The sequence below is a fragment of the Colobus angolensis genome, unplaced genomic scaffold (assembly GCF_000951035.1).
Source record: "Colobus angolensis palliatus isolate OR3802 unplaced genomic scaffold, Cang.pa_1.0 Scaffold13, whole genome shotgun sequence".
NCBI lineage: Eukaryota > Metazoa > Chordata > Mammalia > Primates > Cercopithecidae > Colobus > Colobus angolensis.
In genome coordinates, this window is record NW_012114252.1 from 11,519,699 (window position 1) to 11,531,276 (window position 11,578).

General features: G+C 44.1%; 1 long non-coding RNA gene across 1 annotated transcript; it reads right to left on the bottom strand.

The window, feature by feature from the left end:
- Positions 1–629: 629 nt before the first annotated feature.
- Positions 630–5,536, bottom strand: LOC105505870. The gene is made up of 3 exons (XR_001000828.1): positions 5,359–5,536; positions 2,166–2,296; positions 630–719 (listed from the first exon to the last, which is right to left on the bottom strand). It is a non-coding gene; the product is annotated as an uncharacterized LOC105505870 (long non-coding RNA).
- Positions 5,537–11,578: the final 6,042 nt, after the last annotated feature.

Genomic DNA, 11,578 nt, shown 5'->3' on the forward strand with positions numbered 1-11,578 from the left:
CACCATCTCCTCTAAGACTCTGGTCTTGCAGAAATCCCACAGCAACGTCTCTTTGAATCCAGTGAGCTTGTCACCAAATGCATTGTATTCTGAGACCCTGCAATTATTGCATAAAAATGGTTTAATTAATTACAACATGCCAGACATAAACACTTGATTCTTGGCCTTTAAAGCTCAGATACCAGACTGTCTGGCTCTAAACTGCATGCCTGGCAAGTGGAGTGCACAATGCCTGGCACATAGATGAGAATCAATAGATGTTTCTCTTTCATAAACAATTGAATAAAAGAGCAATGTTTGCTGTAAAGGAATTGTTTGCTAACTTCACATTTTCAATTACTAGTTGTGGGGAAAAACTGCCCAGAGGCAAATTTCCTGATTCCTGTTTATTAGAAAATAAACACTTGCAAAAAAGACTGTTCTTATTACATCTCCCAAGTCTATTAAATTTCAAGCATATTACAGTCTTTACTGCTAAATTTTACAAATTGTCCTTTATTCAAAGTGAGATAAATTAGATTTAGGTTTCTTCTTCTTATAGTGCTTCCAGATTCTCTCTGTCTCCCTCACTCTTTTTTATTATTCTTATTGTTCCACTTTTATTTATGTTTTCTTTCTTTCTTTTTTATTTGGCAAGGATAAGAAGATTTTGATTCTGGTGCTTCTTGCTGGATGACTTTGGGAGCGTTGGGGAAGTTTTGTGGCCTGCATTTTCTCATCTGCGTAATGGAAATAACATTTTCCACATTGTGCTATAGGACAAGAATAATACTAATATATCAAAACACATTTGACTGGGCGCAGTGGCTCATGCCTGTAATCCCAGCACTTTGGGAAACTGACGTGGGTGAATCACTTGAGGTCAAGAGTTCAAGACCAGCCTGGCCAAGATGGTGAAACCTCTTCTCTAGTAAAATACAAAAATTAGCCAGGTGTGGTAGTGTGTGCCTGTAATCTCAGCTACTTGGGAGGTTGAGGCAGGAGAATTGTCTAAACCCAGGAGGTGGAGGTTGAAGTGAACCGAGATTGAGTCACTGCACTCCAGCCTGGGTGAGAGAGTAAGACTCTGTCTCAAACAAAACGAAACAAAACAAAAAAAACAAAAAAACCCCCACAAAAAACAAGACAAGAAAACAAAACAAACCCCCCAACATTTACACATTTAACTTGATATGTAGGAAGTACTAAAAATGTCAAATTTTAGTAGAATAAATATATTCCAAATAGTTTATATTTGGAATAAATGTATTCCAAATATATTCATTTTACAGATGAGGAAAATGAGACTTGGAGAGTTTCACCAATACACTCAAGGTCTTATAGCTCCCTAGGACTGGACATATGCTTAGAGTGTGATGGCAGTGGGAGAGCCATGGGGAGGGGTGTACCTTGGTTCTAGGAAACACAGAGATAGTAGGAAAGTAGCATGGGCAGGACTCTATTAACTGTGTATAAATCTATCACAAATTTCAGGTCTGAGGGTAGCCGTGAGGCTGCTGATACAATAATAGCAGGAGAGATCCCTGACTCCACCCTTCGGGAGGCTCCAGCATGTTGGCTTTCAGCCGGTTCCTAAATCTTTCAGCCTGTCTTCTCTGCAGTGAACATCCTAGGGCCTCTGTCCTTTCCTTGTATTTCTGGTCCTCTTGAATCATCCTCTTCCTCACATTTGTTTCCTCTCAGGTTCCTCATCTCTTTAGCTGATGTGGCTGAATGCCAGGTGGTATCCTGGCTAAGTCTCAGCCAATCCCGGCTTATGGGAACAAGAACAAGAAACTCGGGATTCTACACTTCTTGCTAGTTCCCTGTGACTTTTAAGCTGTGTTTATGCTGAGCTGGGTGCATGCTGTGTTTTTGTAGTCGATTTTTCCTCATCAGGAAGTCCCTCTTGCATACATCTTTCCTGAACCTGGGACTGACTGATTCCCCTGATTTTGAGTGTATTTTCCTAACAAAGACAAGCAGTGCACTTTGGCACAGCCGCTTGGTATTTTTCCTAGAATGCTAGAAGGAAGCAGACATTCATTTGGTTTTCGCCAGTCTCTCTTTTTCTAAATTGTCCCATTTGGCTCAGGCCGTTGGCTTTTGTCATTAGAAGAGGGATGTAGGAAACTGTTCCTCTCGGTTTATGAGCTTAAGCCTAAGTACATCAACATGTGCCTGACCAGGACAGAGATTTCCATGAATATTTCTGGGCCATCAGAGTTCTGTGAAGAGTGTTTCTGCATTCCAGATGCAGGGCTCACATGTGCAAATCCCACATGGAGGTCACGGTTCACTAACTCTGGAGGGCCACCTAGAGAAAAGAAGTGATTCGGGATAATCACTCTGCAAACTGTAGACCAGAGACCCAGAAACCACCATTCTTTTGGCGCTGTTCAGAATTTGGGCAAGGAGCCACAGACACATTTTTGAGGTGAGGAGAACTGCGTTTTCCTTTTCATAATTAAAAAAACCCATCTTTAGCATTTTTGGAATAAGCAATATTCATCTCTCAATTAGTGTTAACAGCTAATCAGGGTGCAGCAGGATGGTAGAGCTTTCCTCAAACAGCAGGCAGCTTGTTTTATTTTTTTCAATGCCACTTAAAGATTATTTGAAAAATCTCCTTCAGAGACCAGTGCGTGGGGAGCCACCTACCCCAGTCAGAATTTAAAATGATCCAAAATATAATATTAATGATTGATGCAGAAGCTCACAGTTTGGTGCTGGGGTTTAATTAGATAAGCATTGCAGCTGTTTTCGGGTGGAAGCAACTTGATGGGACATGGAGCTGTTATGTGACTTCCCATCTACGGGGCATCTATTGAAGCGGAAACAGAAGCAAGCTACTAGGAATTACGATGATTACATTTTTTTTTTCAGTGCTGAGATGAGTAGAAGTCTGATTGTGGGGGAGGAAAAAGCATTTTGTAATTAAAAAGGTAGGTTTGGATCGTCTATTCATTTGCTCATGAACTTAACATTCGTAAAAAATCAGCTAGTTGCAGCCAAGCAAAGACCTGGCAAGCTGTATGTAAAGAAGTTACATGTGTGGCTCTTTTGGCCTGTACCACTTGGCACATACAAAATCCTCTTGCCTCAAACCCATCCTTCCCTTTGCAAACATCAAGTCATGTCAGGCTGCCTAATGTCTTATGCATGCAGACAAATACTTCTAATGGGCTGCTTTGGAATTGCTTTCTCTCCCTGAAAACTTGAGAAGAATTTAAACTGAGGTCCATTTCACTGTATGTCACTTTCTAGGTCAAAGGGACTTGTCAACATTTGGTTATGATAAGAGGAGGTTCCTGTGTCTCAAGCTGGAAATGGCTAGAATGTATGGTGAAGTCTGTTTACAACTAAGCTTCAGCCTGTATGTATGACCTCTGGTCATGAGAGACATCACATGAGGGCAATTTATTGAGGCTTATTGTAAATTAAATGCCCAAAATTTCCAGGATGTATCCCACCACAACGAGGCTTGAAACTCTGTACATTTAAAGTGGCATTGTTAAATTGATTTTTAAATCATCTCTACCAATAAAAAGGAAGCCTGTCTAAGTGTTTTGTGTTGTAAAATAATTATACTAGCCACCTGGTTATCTATGAGATAAATTTTTAAGTGTTTATTATCAATAACTACAAAATGTGAAGTTATATGAGAATGCTAAGTGTATTATTTTTATTGTGTAGATGAAGCTTACTGAGTCTTCTCCTGATTGTTCTAAATCAATTTCTGCCTGACTCTTTGTGAACAGGAGAGAAATGAATCTTTTGGAAGGTGCATCAACTCTCTTGGGTTATTAAATTGTCGTTCTTTGCACTGAAAAGGGACTTAAGAACTGCTTTCTCCCTTCTGGTTAGAGGTGTTGGAAGGTGAAGAACTAGGGATTAGAAAGCTTGAAAAATGGAGCCTTGGTTTGTCCATTTTCTAGCTGTGTGATCTTGTTCAGTTTGCCAAACTTTGAATCTCTCCTCATTTGCAAAATCAAAACAATACCACCTGCCCTGCTTATCTCATAGGATAATTCTGAAGATCTAGTGGAATGAAACATGACTTCAGGTTGAGACCTGAAGCTAGGCATGCCTAATATTCTGCACACAAACTGGAATAAATTAACGTAATAAATCAACAGGGTCTTCTGTGAGGCAGTTCCCTGCAGTCCATGCTACTGAGAATAGATGACTCTGTCTCTCTTAAACCTTCCGTTGATCAAGGATGATGGTGAAATATTTGGATTTCTAAAGCTTCCTCTAATAAGTAATAACTCTTACCACCTGCCTATTTTGAGAGGTGTGGAGAGACTGTAGGGTTATTCAGGCAGATATAGAGATGAAGAAAATGAGATTTTTGCATGACCCAGTGAATTACAAGTCAGACCTTGGACCCAGGACTTCTGATTCCAAGGTGAGTGTTACCTCCTTGACAGCAGATTATCTCTGCAGACTGTATGTAAAATTAATGGAAATGAGGAGGTGGGCTATGAGGGAAATGTATGATCAATTCTGGAATTGCAGAGTGCAGATGTCAACAAAGCAGACAATTCATTAAAGAATATCAGTAGGCTGAACAGCATGGTTGCCATGAGATGCACCGCAGATCACTATTTTGTGTATACAAGACAGTTGGCTATATTGTGGATTTTTAAAAAAGTAAAACAGGCCGGGTGCAGTGGCTCACACCTGTAATCCCAGCAATTTGGGAGGCTGGGGCAGGTGGATCACCTGAGGTCAGGAGTTTGAGACCAGCCTGGCCAACATGGCAAAACCCCGTCTCTACAAATAAAAAAATTAGCTGGACGTTGTGGTGTACAGCTGTAATCCCAGCTACTTGGGAGGCTGAGGCAGGAGAATCTCTTGAACCCAGGAGGCAGAGGTTGAAGTGAGCCGAGATCGTGCCACTATACTCCATCCTGGGCAACAGAGTGAGACTCTGCCTCAAAAAAAAAAAATTAATAAAATAAAATAAAAATAAAACATACACCTTTTAGTTGCATGCAATAATGATTGTTGATCATTTGCAAGTGATTCTTCCATACGTGTTCCCTTGATAAAGTAATTGATCAACATATGGTCCCTTCATGCCTTTCTAATTGATGCTAATGGAAAAGCTGACAACAATAAGTGATAGGGTTATTGTAATACTCCATCAAGATCTTTGAGGATAGAGATGGATTGCAGTGCTTTAAACATTACTATAGATCCTGAAGGCAATCAATAAACGCTACTGAGGATGGGAAAGCCTGGTGGACTGCTGAGTAAAAGGTAGGCGTAATATTTTGAATAAAGGGAATGGATAGAATGTAGGAAATGCTAATACATAGTTAATGCATAGGCAATACATACAGGGCTTGTAATGTATAGACAAGTGCTTACCTTGTAGAATAATGGTAATTTTGATGAAGGATAAACAGCAATTATTGGTACCTATCGGTCTTTCAATCCAGTGAATGGTCTTTCAGAGTTCAAATGTGGGCTGCATTATCTGTCCCAAGGTTACATTTTCCACTGAATAACAGTGACCCCAAATCAAGCTACTTTTCACATGCCATAGTGAAGTACTCGACTGAACACTTCTGCAGCACTCATTACATGCCTCTGTTATATTAAGCAGTCGAGGCCGCAGATCTGATTGAGATGCCTCAGAGAAAGGTTATTGAGAAGAGTAGAGGGCCTACCATCAAGCATTAAGGCACCCCAACACTTAAGGGCTATGTAAATGAGGATTTGAGACGTAGAGCCAATGAGTCGCTGGGGGCAGGACCACAGTTAGGAGAGGGTGACATCACCATAGAAATCCAAAGGAAGAAAGTATTTCACCAAGAAGGGTGTGGCCAACGGGGCTGAGTTGTTGGGGAAGATGAGGGCTGAAAAAGGTCTGTTGGCTCAAGTAATATGGAGACCACTAGAGAACTTGGCAAGAGCTGTTTTGGTGAAATGGAGTGAGCAGAAATCATATCTCTGTGGGTTGAGAAGTGAGTGAGGGTTGTGTAAAGGAAACAGAAAGTATATACAATGATCTGACTTAGAGTTATTTTAGAATCCATGATGCCATTTTTCCATGTATTCCCCTGGAGTCACAGTTAAGACAAGCTGTGAAGGATTCCATCCAGAAAGGCCCCCATCCATCTGGAGCTAATATTATTTCCAGCACTCAGGGTAGCTCCTGAGAACCAACTAATCCTGTTGCCAGCCCACCTGGTGTAGGATTTCCAGGAGCAGCCGGCTTCTTCTAGAGAGGCCCAATTCCTCCAATCCATCAGAGACTTCAGAGTCCAGATCTGTGGACATTTCTAGGTCATTTCTTTCCCCCATGACTCATCCATGTCTTTCACACAAGCTGAACAAGGTCCTCTGGTCACTGTCCTCTTCACATGGCCATGTGTTTCCTTCTCCCTGGACCTGATGTAATTGTTCTTCTTCTAAACTTTTCCCCTGTGCTCTGTGGAACCTCTATTAGTTGCAAACAATTTCATGCACACTCTTCACCTAGTTACAGCAAGTTTCACCATTTCTTGGCTCTCACTGAAACCTTTGCTCTCAAGTGGATGCTCTCATTTGGGTCGGGGTCCTCCTTGCTCTGAGTCCCTTGCAGATCTTCACTCATTCACCATGTTTCCTGGTCACTTCCCTTCTTTCAGGGAGCCCCTGGTCCTGCTGCCCATCTCTTTGTCTCAAGCATGTGTGACTCACCCTCCACCCTGGGATCTTACCTTCTGTTCTACCTCAACAGACCAGGACATGGCAGGACCCACCATCCCAATCTATCCCCCATCTGACTGCTTCTTCTGCCTTCCTGCTTCCAGGCCCAACAATCCTCAACCTGGGCTGATGCAGCCTTGGGAATCAGCCTCCTGTTTCTGCTCTTGCCCTATATGGCATCTTCTATCTTCCATGGTACCCAGAAGAATGTCTTAAAAATGTGTCACATTGGCCGGGTGTGGTGGCTCACACCTGTAATCCCAGCACTTTGGGAGGCCAAGGCAGGCAGACCACGCAGTCAGGAGATCGTGACTACTGGCTAACACGGTGAAACTCCATCTCTGCTAAAAATATAAAAAATTAGCCAGGCGCGGTGGCAGGTGCCTGTAGTCCCAGCTACTCGGGAGGCTGAGGCAGGAGAATGGTGTGAACCCACGAGGCAGAACTTGAAGTGAGCAGAGATTGCGCCACTGCACTCCAGCCTGGGCAACAGAGCAAGACTCTGTCTCATAAAAAAAAAAAAAAAAAAATGTGTCACATTGTGTCACCCATCCAGGAACTTTTCTTCATACCAAGACTGAACTCCAAAGCCTTACCATGTCTGGAAAGGCCTCGGGGGTGGGCCCCTCTCTGCCCTCATCTCCTACCACATCTGTCTTGCTGAGGCTACTCCAGCCACCCCCAACTCTACCAAGCTCATTCCTTCCCCACAGCATCCTCTTCCAGAGAGAGCTCCTCTTTCAGTCATCCACAGAGCTTGCCCCTTGCTCCATCCATTTCCCCGCTCAAATGCCAACTCTCCCTCGTCACTTTAACTACAAGAGTTCCTTCCTCTCCCTGTCCCCAATACCACTCTCAATCCTGATGCTGGGCACACATCAGAACCAGAATTATCATCTCCTTGAGTGTGTTAGCATCTCTCTCCTCCATTAAGTGCCTGGAAGGTGGGGATCTGTGCGCCGTGCCTGCCGCTGTCTCCTCAGTGCCTGCTGTAGAACTGAGTACATCCTGTGTGCCAAATAAACCCTTGTTGGATGATGAAGGGACAAGGCAGCCAATTCACTCTTCTCCAACCACTTTGTCTTAAAGCCATAAAATAAGTTCTCGTGGCATCCAGACGTGTTGGGCTAGAAACATAAAATAGCAATTCTTCTCCCAAAGTGCTACCGCTGAAGAGTGGACCTCCTCCGCCCCTTCTCGGTGTAACTCTCATAACAGTGCAGTCACTCTCAGGTCTCAGGCTGGGCTCATTCCAGTCCTATCTCTTCTAAACTTTTGTCTACCCACTAAAGGACTCCTTGGTACCTGGCATAGGCCAGCCCATGAGGCTGGTCCCCATTTAGAATGGAGGAGAGTTGTGGTTCTCTCTTCTGAGTCTTCTCTCCCCTCTATGGGGCAGGGACGGGTGGAACTAAATGAAGGTGACAAGGTAGACGTCTCCCGCCTCATAGCCAGCAGCTGTCAGAGTTGTTGGGCTCTCTGTGCTGTTATTGTCCTCTTGGCAAGGACATGTCTCAGCAAGCCTGTGCAATAACTGAAAGTTTTTCTAAACTTGAAATGTTGAGTTCTTAGGACTTTTGGGCTCAGCTTTGGGCCTTAGTTGCAATTCTGAGAAAAGCAGAGAAAACATACCAAGCCCCAGTATCAGCCTTTCAACTAAAGGTCCAGGAACAGCTCAACTGCTGAGACTGGGCAATGAATGCACCACTCTGGCCTCAGCTTCCTGGCTTTCCAGTGTCCCCACTCTCTTGGGCCACTGCAAGACTGTTAGCCTTCTTACCTACCAGCCTCTAGAGACTTGCCCTTGTTCCCCACCCTGCCTATACCTTAGGGGTGATCACTTCAGCCTCCTCAGGTCTTCCTGGATGCCCCCAAACACAGCAGGCTGTTCCTTGTCGCACCACGTCTGTCATAGCCCTTACCCACCATCTGAAATTCTGATTTCCTTGTTTATCTTCTTGTTTCTAGTTTGCCTCTAGTGCACAGTACTGGAACAATCCTTGCCTGTGTTGCTCACCACTGTGTCTCCAATGCTCAGGCTAAATCTTGGCGTGTATCAGGCACTCAGTAAACACGTGTTGAATGAGTAAAGACATTTCAACAATTCCCTTGCCAATGTCTTCAGTGCTCTTGCCCTCTAATGCCTTCTCCACCCATCCATCTAGAAGCCAGTCTTGGTCCATCTGCATCTCCTTTTCCTGTCCGTATCCTGGCCTGCTGAGCATGGCTGGAGGAAATCATGCAATGTTTGGGTTGCAGCTGCTACCAGTCCATGATCCCCAACCTCAGCTGAGGGCGACCATTCTTCTGTGAGTCTCAGTCATCGCTCTTCCACCTGCCACCGTATTTATGTATTTATTTGAAGGCTTCCTCAGTTTCCCTGTGCCTCCTGACCCACCTGGGAAAGTGAAAGATATCAGATGGGAATTGGCTCAACTGTCCAGCCTCCCCAACACTTGTCTTCATCCATCCTCACATTCTTCAGTCATTTCAATGTGGTGTGGACTGTCCTTCCCTTCTCCTCCATAAGCACACACCTTCCACTGTGCTCTCCCACCTGCTCAGGGGTTCCCTCCATCCGGCAGCCTTGCTCCTGGGGCTACCACTTTGCCATCAGTATTTAAACATGATCAAACCTCTCCAGTTGCAAAAAAAAAAAAAAAAGGAAAACCCTCAAGCCCACCCTCTTACCAATGTTTCTTTTAGATTCTTCTCTCATTCATTTCCTTTTTTCATTGAATGCCTTCACTTCTGTTCATTCTGAAATCCTCTACAATCTCATTCTGCCCCCACCACACTAAAGACCCCTGCTTTTGGAACCAAATACTCTTAGGCTGATGAATAATTTAGGCTGCGGTACATGCAGGCCATTGTCTCAGCTCCACTCTGGGGAATTAAAGAAGCAAAGGCTTTCCATCTATTTATTGGGTTTCTCCCAAGAACCAAGTGGTACAAAGACCCAGAATTCTCAGGGAAACCAGCCCAGTAGCCACACATTTGCTTTTACCTTCCCTATACCTTCATGACCAGTATCATTCTCAGAAGGTGGTGCCTTTCTATTTCCACCCACCCGCCCCACCCGCCTCTGTTTGCTGTTTTCATCTGGAGAATGGTATGGTTTGCCTCACTACGGCAATCCCTGCTTCTTCTTTGGGAATGATCTGGACCTTGGCAAAGGTCTAGAAAAGAGTGCGTTTGGGTGCCTTCTTCCCACAAGATCCCCCCTAAGTCGTGACCTGAGGATGGAAGTTTTCTCTTGTGCTTGGATCCATATGTTCTATGTAACTGTAAAGCAGATGCCCAGTCTTATCTCTGGGGTAGACTTCACAGGTTGTCTGGGCCCCATATGTGTCTCATGGAAAGAGCAGAAGGTCACACTGTCTCAAGGCTCCTCCAGGAGTTTGGAAGTATCTGCTGCAGATGGCTAGAGACAGATGGTTTTGAGTGGCTTGACAACAAAAAAATGCTGTGCAAGTTCAACTGAATTCTTTTTTATTTTTTTACTTTATTTATTTATTTTTTGAGATGGAGTCTGTCTCTGTCACCCAGGCTGGAGTACAGTCGCGCGATCTCGGCTCACTGCAACCTCTGCCTCCCAGGTTCAAGCAATTATCTTGCCTCAGCCTCTCAAGTAGCTGGGATTACAGGCGCCTGCCACCACGCCCGGCTAATTTTTGTAATTTTAGTAGAGACAGGTTTCACCATGTTGACCAGGCGGGTCTCAAACACCTGACCTCAAGTGGTCCACCCCTGTTAGCCTCCAAAAGTGCTGGGATTACAGGTGTGAGCCACTGCACTTGGCCTGAATTCTTTTTTAAAGACTTCTGATTTTCACACACTCATTAAATCGCTTGGAATAGGAAGAAAGGATGAGAGGTAAACATTTTGGCAAGAGGAAGGTGGGAACTAGTGGTAAATAGGTAGAAGAGAGTCCATGGTGAAGGAGGGCTGGAGGATGGATGTGCTTGCCTGGTTGCTAGGCAGAAAACACCATCACTGGTGCATTGTGCCTTTGGCAGGCAGTGTTGTTTTGCTAATTTCCTGCTCCATCCCTCCAGGTTCCCTGCATTTCAAAAACATACCATATTAACTGCTAGCTCACTCACCTCACACCCTTCCAGGTTCCTTGGCCTGAAATTATCTTTCTCATGAATTTTTGTTTGAACTCTTATTCCTTCAAGGCCCAACTCCAACGCCACCTCCTCCACAAAGCCCTCTCTGATACCTATACCAGCAACCTCAATGAAATGGATTTTTCCTTCTTGCTTGGTCGCCTCAGCATTTTGTGTTACTATAATACTTTTTCTGAGAAGTAACTGGTTCAGAGAACTGGTTAAGAGAATGACTGTGGGCTCTCTAGAGTCAGGCAGACTCAGGCTCATGCACAATTGGTGATTTAGTCTGTGTGACCTTGGCTGAGTCACTTCTCTGGGCCTCTGTTCTCCCACCTTTGGAGGTGTAGTAATACCCAAATCAGAGGACTATGGTGAGGATGGAGAGGAGGAATATGAAGCTCTCTACATGAACTCCGTGTTCTCTGAGTTCACCCTGACCCGTTGCATCTGCTGGGCACTAGGGCTACTGGCTTCCTCATCCTCATTAGATGGACAGTTCTGTGAGTCCATCTATCAATATAACATGCTCCTAGAGGGCCTAGCACCATGCTTAGTAAGTGCACATCAAATGTTTGACATATTAATTCCAATTTCCTTAGACTGTCACCTCCCAAATTTGTTTACCTCCTGGTGCTCGTAGAAAGTGATACTATTTGTATGGATAACTTGGCGGGGATGTGAGGGCATCAGTACGGTGCTTGGTGAGAAGATCAAACCCATTTTCTTTATCCTATATAATTGTGGTAAAGAAAATAAGGTATTAAGAAATATATTAAATA